General features: G+C 32.0%; 1 long non-coding RNA gene across 5 annotated transcripts; it reads left to right on the top strand.

Moving 5' to 3' along the window:
* The first annotated feature begins 5,437 nt into the window (after positions 1-5,437).
* On the top strand, positions 5,438-11,025 carry LOC107474272 (uncharacterized). 5 transcript variants are annotated; one of them, XR_008005643.1, is made up of 7 exons: positions 5,447-5,971; positions 6,073-6,190; positions 7,382-7,560; positions 8,346-8,405; positions 8,697-8,799; positions 9,682-9,815; positions 10,678-11,025. It is a non-coding gene; the product is annotated as an uncharacterized LOC107474272 (long non-coding RNA). The 5 variants fall into 5 exon arrangements; XR_001589217.3 differs by having other exon boundaries at positions 5,448-5,971; positions 10,816-11,025; XR_002370536.2 differs by having other exon boundaries at positions 5,438-5,971; positions 6,073-6,206; positions 9,682-11,025.
* The last annotated feature ends 56 nt before the right edge of the window (positions 11,026-11,081 follow it).

Genomic DNA, 11,081 nt, shown 5'->3' with positions numbered 1-11,081 from the left:
TTGTGCATAATCGACCAAGGCTCGGAAGAGTCTTCTGTCCCTCGTTAAATAACTCGTAGAAGTAGCTCTTCCACCTTTTATTAATCTTCTCCTCTTGAGCCAACACCTCTCCATCCTTATCCTTTATGCACTTAACCTGATCCAAATCTCTCGTTCTTCTTTCCCGGCTCTTTGCAATTCTATATATACCTTTTTCTCCTTCTTTCGTGCCTAAAGACTGGTAGAGACCCTCATATGCTCTTGTTCTTGCTTCACTTACAGCCACTTTTGTCTCTTTCTTAGCCGCCTTATATTTTTCCCAGTTATCTGCATTGCGGCATAAAGACCACTCTTTAAAGCATTCTCTTTTTATCTTTATCTTTTCTTGTATACTCGCATTCCACCACCAGGACTCCTTGTCTCTTGGTCCTATTCCTTTAGATTCACCAAAACTTTCTTTTGCTGTTCTTCTAATAACTTCTGCCATCTCCCTCCACATCTCTTCCGCGCTTCCATTCCCATCCCACTTTGCCTCTTCTCCTACCCGTCTTAGGAAGCTTCTTTGTTCCTCACCTTTCATCCGCCACCACCTCGTCCTTGGGTTCTTCGTATGAGTTCTGATTATGTGTTTTGATTATGTGTTTTGTTTGTAATTAAATGATTATGTCATGATAAAAATTCTATTTTTGATCATGCTAAAAATTAATTATGGCAAAAATTTTAGTTTTGAATTTGTGTTGTATGACCATTTCTGCCATGAAAGAAGGGAGCTTGTTGGTAGAAGAAGGGTAGAGACAGAAAAAGAAGGCGAGAAGATGATGGAGGTGAGGGTGAAAGAAAGAAGAGGAGGGGTGAGGGTAAATTAGTAAATTTCTATTTTATAAACGTTTTTTTTCTTTTACCGTTAATAAGGATTTAATTAAAAAATTTAATATGGTATAGGGACCTAATTGAAAATTTCGCAAAACTATAGGGATCAATAGAGTAATTAAACCTCTAGAGAATGCATCCTCTCATTTTTTTAAACAATTGAGAAAATAAAATGTAGTTTTTTATTAATAATTTTATAATTGGGATCAAGAATAAATATAAAAGAGAAAGTAATTAAGGATTAGGGATTACACTTTACACTTTTAATTTTTTTTTTTAATGATGGAGAGGATCTATTCCCGTGATTCGACTAGTTTAACTATATTCAATTGAAATAAATCAATTATAATAAATAAAATATCCTCTTTATTTCCAACATTTGAAATAAGATTTAAAATTATCCTGACATTTAAATTATTTTATTTAACTCTAATAATAGAACAATATTGAAACGATTTTTTTAAATAAGACAAAAATGATAGAGACAAAAATGATATATTATACTTAAAAGAATTATAAAATCAAAGTGAATTTCAACGGAATAAATTGTATTGAGAGTTCAAGATTTTTACTCATCATTGAATGTTTGTATTATATATGATTAATAGATAAACTTTTAGAAGAAAAAAAATATGATACATATATAATAAAGTATAAATTATATATTTTTATTTCTAATGTACCGATCTTCTTTAAATTTTAATCAAATAAACTTTATTTTTAACTTTGAAATAAATTTTAATTTTATCCTTTAATACTATAATTTTTTATTGTACATATTCAATTAGTTTTTTAATGACAATTAAGTAAATTATTCTTAATTATATACTACAAGAAAAAAATAATATTTATAACAAAAAAATTATTACAAAAAATATTAATTTTGTTACCAAAATATTTTGTAGCAAAAAAAATATTATAGAGTTGTTGTTATATGTTCCGTTACAAAAAAATTTTGTAACAAAAAATAAAATTAATACAATACAAAATAATATTTTATAACAAATTTTTTTAATACAAAAATTTAAATTTATTACAAAAACGGTAACAAATTTTGACTTGTGAAATATTTTTCGTAATAATATAATTTTTCTTATCATAAAATTTTATAATAAAATATAACTTGATTTTATAATATTTTTTACTTCCTTAGTTACAAAACACGACATTTATTTTGTAACAAGTTTTTAATATAAAGAGTAAAATATTCTTTTTGTCCCTAATATTTTTGAAATTTTTTAAAATTACCTCTAACGTTTAATTTGATTCAATTTTATTCTTAATGTTTTAATAAGTTTAATTCAATTTTATCTCTGCCGTCAATTTTTTAAACAACTAATAATTAATCAATTATTTTTTTCTAATTTTATCCTTAAACAAAATCCTAATTTTAATCCCAATTCACTCAAAAATTCTAATTTAACACCAAATCCGTTCAATTTCATCCTCCATCATCTCATCCTTCTCTTCTCTCACCATCGTCACCTCCCCTCTACTATCATTCGCAACACCACAACAACAACTAGGTTACCACAATAACCATTGGTCTGCATCCTCACAATGGCGATGTTGCCCTCCATCAATCTTACCTGAAAGAGGAATAGTGGTGGGGCTACTGAGAATAGGGAAGTTAAAGGGACGAACCACTTCTGCTTGAGGAGGTTATAGAGTAGAGTCCCACACGAGTGGTAGACTAGAGTGGCTAACAGAGGACGGTGGTGGAAACACCAGAAAAAAGAGTGTTGAGGCCTTCTTACTGGACGAGTTTGATGCCAACGGTTACAAATCCGATGTGAGGAGGTTGGGTGATTTGTGGAGGTAGTGAGATGTGGATGGATTAGGATCTAGTTTGGAAGGTGAGTGAGGGAAGGTACAGAGGTTGGATTGGACTTGCCTTAAAGTTGCATGCGAACCTTGGGCTGCGTTTGTTTATAGAGACAAGACACTGAGACAGGGACACAGAGACACAAAATCATGTTTGACAGAAGAGACATGGATAGAGACAATATGTCCAAAGACACTGAATTAGTGTATTTTGTGTTCATCCTGACAGGAAGGACACGGAGACACTAACAAGGGACACAACTTATTTTTCATTTTTTCTTTCATTATTCTTGTTAATTTTTCATAATTATATTTTTTATTATTATATTTTTCATCTCAAATTTTTTGAATGAAAAAAAATGAGAATAAATTAGGTTTTCATAATTTGTTCTAGTTTATCACCAAACAGAATACAAGAACACAAATTTTGTGTCTCTGTCCATCAGTGTCTTGTCCTATCCTGTTCTCAATGCCTTGTCCTATCCTGTTCTCAGAAACAAACGCAGCCTTGATGAGGTTGAGTGGGTGGGTTGAACAACTTGCAACAATTGAAGCTATGCCTCCTTCTACAAAACCCTTAACACCCATGATGATGTTGTTGTTATTGTGGTTGTGGTGCGAAATTGCTGAATTGGGATTAGTGTATGTTAGAATGAAAAGATTGGATTAGAGAGTAATTGGGATTATTGAGACCAATTGGATATATCACTAGAGACCATAAGATGGAAATGGAGGCCACAGGCTATTGAACTGGTGGCCGCTTGGTCTGGAATTGGGAGCTGAGGTAGGCGGGAGTGGTAGAAGCATGACAAGGTTGGTGTCTAGTTGTGTAAGTGGTCAGGTGAGGTCCTTGCAGTGCCAGGGTCCCTGTTGTTGTGGCACCGCCAATGATGGTAGAAGGGAGGTGATTATGGTTGTAACGACCTAATTCACAGTATATCATGATCATATTGGGAACCGAGTGTCACCAACCTGCTTACCCAAAACTTTAACTATTTACTATTAAGCCTGTAATCAAATTAGTGTACTATCGAATATTTGGGAAAAACTTTTACTTTATAAAAAAGATTTGCGAGGACAGCTAATTAAATATACATAAACCACAATCAGGAATCAAATAAAACATACACAACGCTAACATTATATATAAACAAAACATATAACATAGATTATACATACACATAAAGGTGTTGTCATATATATCATAAGTTAGTGTACAACCCTTCACATCTTGCTATGTACAAAATTAACACTCTCGGCCTTGGTCCATATAGGAAACCCCTAAGCTTGCGCCCGAAACTAACCTAGTCGACTATGTACACCCTACTCTCTCAATGAATCTAATCAAAAGTGAGAGACTTAACACAAAAGCTAGGTTAATACAAAAACTATCAAAAGGCACAACCTCGGCTCCCGGGCATCAGCTATCATCATCAGAGAAGATCACAATCACATCAGAATATCCATAGGATCCTCGTCCTCATCATCAGATATCTCGATAATCTCTAGAGGGGCACTGGCACTCGTACTACTGGTCTGACTAACACTTGTCAGTCCACTAATAGAGGCGGTGAGCGGCTCCTCAGAAGATGGCTCGGATGAATATACTAAGATCTACTCTACAAGGATATCCTCCTTCGATACAGGCTCTGATATATGCTCCTCCATGGCCTCAGGTATTGTTGTCAATTAAGCCCAAAATTTTAGGGCTGGCTCTAACCCTCCAAAATAATTCTAGCCCATAGCCCCAAAATTACAAAATCATATTTTGTAAGCCCTAATCCTCATTACGCGCTCCCAACAAAAATTAAAATAGGGCAGGCCCTACCAGCCATAAAAGTCCCAAAATAGAAGCTTGGAGATGAATCCAAAAGGGTTGTTTTGGTCAAAAACCTTTTCTTGGCTGCTGATCCTCACCTTAGACCCTTGATGCAAAAAGATGATAAATTTAGTGTTTCGCAGTCCTTCACCCCTGGCTCAGTAAGTTTATGCTCATTTATTTATTTATTTTATAAGTTGTTCAGTTTCTGAGAAAATGAAAAGATATAATAAATGGTGCTAAAAAAAATTTTGTTGGTTCGATAATTTCAATTTTGTCATTAATTGAATGCAACAAATTTGTTTTGATAGATGAAAAATATTAGATGATTAATATTTTTCTTTTTATTTTTATCTTATATTTAAATTAATATTAGTTAATTATCTTTTTTTAGACTAAAAGTGTTAATCCGTTTGTATTCTCCTTAGTGCTAAATATGACTGACACAAAAAAAATTAAAAAAAAAACCATATTATATGATTAGCAAATAATTTACATTCTTATTTACAAGGATTTTACATCCAAATTACTCATTCAACAATATTTTTTTAGGCTATATTTAAACAGAGGTTTAGGTGAGATTGATAACATGTTTAAAAGCCCCAAATCATATTTTTCTCTTATTAATTTTTTTATATTTAAAAGCCCCAACAATTTTTTTTTGATTGATTGATAACATGAAAGAATACAAGCAGCATACACCCCAAAGGTGCAAGAATCCACATCTTTAGAAATAAGATGGCCCATGAACGATATAATTATTAATAAACGTGGTCCAAAAGATATAAATATTATTGGAGTATTGCTATTGATGATTATATACACCTTTCTCTATATATAATTTCTGAACAATAGATGATTAGATTTTTGACAAGTGTCCAGTCTATTTGCTGGACAAGTGTCTAATCTGTTTGTACAACAAGTGGCAAAAAAAATTAGATAAAATAAGTATACAAAGAGAAGTGGTTTTAGGCGGATCTTTTCCCAAAAAGGATCAGGGTTTAAACACAAGATCTGAGCGTTTGAAATCAATAATCGAGTGAACAAATTTTGATTTTACTATATCGCTCTCTTTCTCTTCTTTCTTTCTCTCTCCCCCTCTCTACATCTCATTTTTCAAAATACAGAGATATTATGGCCGACAAGAAAGAAAGAGCTTGTGGTGATGGAATGAGTAGCTGGAAGAGAAAACAAAAAATGGTGGTGGTGGTGGTCGGTGCTGCGGTTGGGAGAGCGTTTGCCAAAGAAAATATAAGACGACGGCAGAGGCTCCGGGTCTATTTCCAGCGAGCAGTAGAGATGAAGAACAATTAGTCAGAGGTTACGGTGATTGTTGATGCAGCATCGAGTAGAAAGAATAGTGGTTGCAGTGAGTGGTGTTGCAACCGTTAGTGAAGAAGGAGCAGCTGGGAGCAAGTTGACGATACCGATACAGAGAACGAAGAGAGCTGAGATCCTACCGTCGGTGGTGTTACAGAGGTAATTTCTTTAAACAAAGCAGAAATTTATTTTAGTTATTTTTTTTAAAAAAATGAAAAGATTATTTATTTATATTTAATTTACTTCTGTTTTGGCTGAAGGTTGAAGTTGGACTAGGTTTAGTTGGCAGAGGAGCTAATGGTAGTATGGCTGATTTGTAGTGATTACGGCTACACTCCTTCCAGCAGCTTCGAATCATCTTCAACTGGTGCGTATAAGGTATCTATTTTAGAAGGTATCTGTTTTTATTTGCTAGGGTTTTATTACTGCTTTCTAATTGTAAATCATGTTTATGTTATGCCCATATGAAGAGAAAGAAACTCATGCTTTTGAAATTAATCCTTCTCAGGTAACTCAGTTATGAGCTTTTGAAAGAGAGTGTCTAATTTTCACTAATCACTATGAAGCAAATCCTTTTGTTTTCAATCTTGCATTATGATACCTAGAATTACAACACAAATTCGAATCAGAGTTATGTTATTTCTCATGAAAAAATGATGCTGGATTTGGTAATTTAGGTCCCAAATGAATGGCTGAATTAATTGACTCAAATCCAAGGGGTAAATTTTTACTATATATACAGTAATTAGAAGCAGTAGATAATATTAGCAGCATATTTTTTATAACTAGGTTCTTTTTTTTCTATGATGTGGCTCTGATATTGTTCTCTATGTTGTATTGCTGTTTCGATTGCCATAATGATAAGTGTAAATACATTAAGTGAATTTTACTCTAAATCCTTATTTTACACATTTGATCGTCACCCAAATTATGTAGTTCATCTTTCTATCTTTTTGGTAGTCAATTTTATGTTACTTCAGTTTGCGTGAGTTTCTATTTGGAATTTGCCAATAAATAATGTGATGTCAAAATGTTTAAAATAAAAGTAAAATAAAGATTTTATCTGTTAGAAATCAAAATAGTGATTATTACGACGTTATTGTAAGTAGGGGATTTGGACCCTGAAGTTGATGATAGTGGTTCCAATTTAACTAGGCATGAAGTACTTAAAATCCTTCATGTTCCCTTCCTATCCTTTCCTTTTTAGTTTCCTGGAATTTTTGTTTGTGCTGCAAAAGGTTTGCAACTCCTCCAATCATAATTTAAATTATAAGTGTGTAATGAATTTTTGTGCAATTTTTTGTCTCTCTAGCAAAAAGGAACAACAGGAGAAAGAATGAATTTGTGTGGTATGAACACCTTTTGTGGGGTTGAAGCCTAATATCAGGGTCTCTCTTATTTGCCTCTGAGTTTTTTTTATTGTCTCTAATTTTGTTGTGAACATTAGCTTATAAGGGTTGTTTATTTCATAATAAAATTAAAACTATTAATTATCATCTTCTATACATCAGTGACCTCAATTTCTTAAAGAAGTAATTTTTGTTTTTACTCCATTGTTGTAATATATAGTCTACTGTGATGGAATTGATGGCAAAGTAACATGCTCAAATACCTGCTGGAAGATTGGAAAAGCTGCTTGGGAGATGATAAAGAAGACTGCTACATATCAAGACAGCGTCAAGCTTTAGAAGGATGAATTTGGAAAAAATAAAAAAGCTTACTTAAAGATATTGTGCAACAGCTAAAAGGTATCACACTATACTAATATATATTGAGTATTCTTTTTGGTTTCTTACCTATGGTAAATGGATTTAATTTCCCTTTTCTCCTTATGGAATGTTCATTGGCATAAAGAAAGAAAGAAAAAGTAGGATGAAAAAAAACCATAAAGAAATTACTAAGGCTGTACAGCTTCAAGATTGTGATCAGATTTATCTTACATATGCTAGCATGTTGGAATCTGAATTAAATATGATTTACTCATACCCAGCATTGGATTTAGTATGCATCACTATGGAATGCAGCTCATGAGTTGTGTTAGTTTTTTCTTATTTCATTTTATTAGCTTAATATGTTTTTCTTGAATTCTATTGTTCGGTTTTTGGAAAATATAAAGTGCTAAGGAGATAGGTTCTTTCATATGCATTGATGCAGTATGCATTTGTTTGTGTAAAGAAGAATCAGTATATGAGTTCATAATAACACTATTGCTTCAAAAAAAAATCATAATTTCTAAACTAGATATTTCATTTGGCCTTTTACTAAAAATAGAGGAGAAACAGGTTTTGGGAGATGCAACTTTTATGATCCTAATTGCTTTTTCTTGACCCTGTAGGCTTAAAAATAATACTTGAATCCCATTGAATATACCAGTTAATTCAACATGGTGTTTTAACTATACCATATATCGTTTCCTTCTACCTTTATTTTTAGAATTTGAATGAATTGAATATTTTATCTTATTTTTATGGCTTTCCTATATGTCTTTAGATTATTGTTGTATATTTTTTGAAACTTTTCTCGTTTTGATCAGTATCGAAATTTTACAACTTTGCTTAGCCGTCATTGCAGTGTTTAAAGGAGGCACCAAAAGGTACAAAATTTTCCTGTTATCACATATATGTTGGGTAAAAGTATTATTTTTTATGAAATGCTTTCATAGTAGTGTGTTGTAATTCTAGGTGGGAATGTTTAAGTGGGATATAACATATAGCTTTAGTGCATATTATCTAGGATGCGGTTACTTTTGTTTTGACATTAGCTTATAACTGCTCTCTGCTTCATAAAATAGATCAAACTATTAATTATTGTCTTTTGATAAATTGGTGGCCTCTGCTTTTGAAGAAAGTAATTTTTGTTTTTATTCTACTGACATAATGTACAGACTGCTTTTGAAGAGAAATCTACTCTGGCTAAGGACGAGGCTGAACTTTCAATATTGGAAAAAAAAAAAGAAAGTGCAGTTGAAGATGTGCAATAGCTAAAAGGTATCACTTTTATGACTTATTATTTCCTATGCATTGGGTATAGCTAGGGGAAGCATTTAGTTGCTTTGCATTTTCAGTCGGTTGGAGGATTCATAGGGACAAGAGGGAAGTGTGGCTGTCATTGTTTTATAAGTAATTTGGTGTATATAGCAGGAGTGAAAAATCAAATCTATAGTAAAAAAGAAAGGAGTCTAGAGGAGTGGTACATAGTGGTAATTCAAATGAGCAATAAATGAATGGAGGATAGAAATTGTTTTTGTCTACTGTAGTTTTGGTGTTTGTTGTTACCTTGGTCTGATCTTCATGTTTTTGTTTTTTGTTTTGGCAAAAAAACTCTTTGGCTACTGCAATATGAAAAGTTCCAATAATTCTAGATGATTTATATGTGAACTGATTTATGTGTTTGATTTCAGAAAAAACAAGTCAAAAGCAATTTTTTCTCATTGGGATTGTACATGGTTCCTTTGAAAGATGTTAGCTTAGTAATTTCATCTATTAATAATAATTAGTGCAATATAAGATAAGATTATAACAAAATTTGAGTCATTCTCAATGTTGCATAATTTTCAATTGCTTGGATTAAAGGTGTGAAAATTGAATAATAAACCATTTTTGTAAAGATGAAAATTGTGTGAATTAAAGGTATGTTCGTTGCATTGTGTTATTTTATTTTTTCTTATTATTATTAGTAATTAGTAACCAATTAGTTTCTAGCTGTTTAGTTTTAATTTGTTGTGGTATCATAGATAGTGTAATTTGATTTTTGAGTCATCTTAATTTATATTGGTAAAAATTCATGACATTTATTGGATTTTTTTCTTTTTTAATATCAATTTTTTAGTGCCTCAAATTAATCAGGGCTTAATATTCTCTCTCTGGCAGTTACCAGAACATTTTTTTGGAATTTTTTCGTGGCCTTCGAGTTCTTGGGAAATTGATTCGCAACAGTAAATCCAAGAAGGACATGTTTGTTGTCATCTCCGATGAAGTCTTTGATTGCCTGCAACCTCCCCCAGGTAACACTATCCTTTATAATTTCCTTTCATTGCATTTTGCATTTATCTTGTTATTAAAGGAAGGAAAATATTGCTGCCCAGGATGGTTGAAATTGATGCTAGAAATTGAAATTTTGACATTAAATTTCTGCACTTTATGCCTCATTTGACGAGTGATAACATTTTTATCAAGTCCAAAGATATATTTCATGTTAGAGTTTAATTTAACGTTATTTAGACCACCTCAATTATACTGGAACTTTAATCATAGGTTGAAAGCAATCTTTTTTCTCATTCAGGATTTTGATGGTTCCTTTGAAAGAAGTGGTTAGTTTAGGAATTTCATCTATTAGCAACAATCTAGAAGAATTGATTTTCAATAATTGGAATATGTAAAATAAATCTGTTATTTTGGTTTCTAATTGAAATCAATGGCTGTGTTCTTAATCCAATATAAGATAAAAGGTATCTACTGCATTTATGTGCATTCAATATAATAGTTTTTTGTGATTTCTACAAAATTTTCTATTACTGGACATGCTTTGGGCCTAAGATAAAGAAGATTTTTTATAGCTGCAAGAGCAATCTGAATTGTTCTGCAATTGCAAGTAAAATTTTTAGTCTCTATAATTCTTTGTTGTGGTCCCCGATGGAGTCTTTGATTATGCCAACAATGTCCTCCAGGTAATACTATCCTTTATAATTTCCTTTTGTTGCCATTTGCATTTATGTTGTTATTAGAGGAATGAAAAGATTGCTGCCTAGGATGGTGGATATTGACTTTATATAATGAAATTGACATTAAATTTCTACATTTTATGCCTCATTTAACATGATTGATAACATTTTTATCCAGTTCAATAATATATTTAATGTTATATAGACCTTTCCAGAGGTGTACGCATATATTAAGTTGAGTTGTTTCATAAAATGCTGGAGTAAAACAGCATCACACTTAAAAAAAGCAGAGAAGTACAAAGAAGTAAATGTTATGCCCTTGATGTTATGAACTTGGATGTAGATGCTCGATTGCGGGTTAGAAGTACGGAGAAGAAGGCAGAGATAATAAGAGATGTATTCATCATAATTTTGTGTTATTGCTGAAAGTTTTAAATTGCTCTCTTTTGCCTTTTGTGTTGTTCCTCGCTCCCCCTCTGATTTGCACTTCTATGTATTCAATTTTAAAGATTTTATTTTCATCTTAGATGATAACAACTTGAGCTGTTCACTATTCAATTTGCGCCATTGATCCTTGGAGATGATGTAGTTATTGTGCTACTAATAATC

This window comes from Arachis duranensis, chromosome 2 (genome assembly GCF_000817695.3).
Source record: "Arachis duranensis cultivar V14167 chromosome 2, aradu.V14167.gnm2.J7QH, whole genome shotgun sequence".
NCBI classification, from domain to species: Eukaryota; Viridiplantae; Streptophyta; class Magnoliopsida; order Fabales; family Fabaceae; genus Arachis; species Arachis duranensis.
Note: the sequence above shows the minus strand (reverse complement) of the source record. Positions and strands in the feature narration are given on the sequence as shown.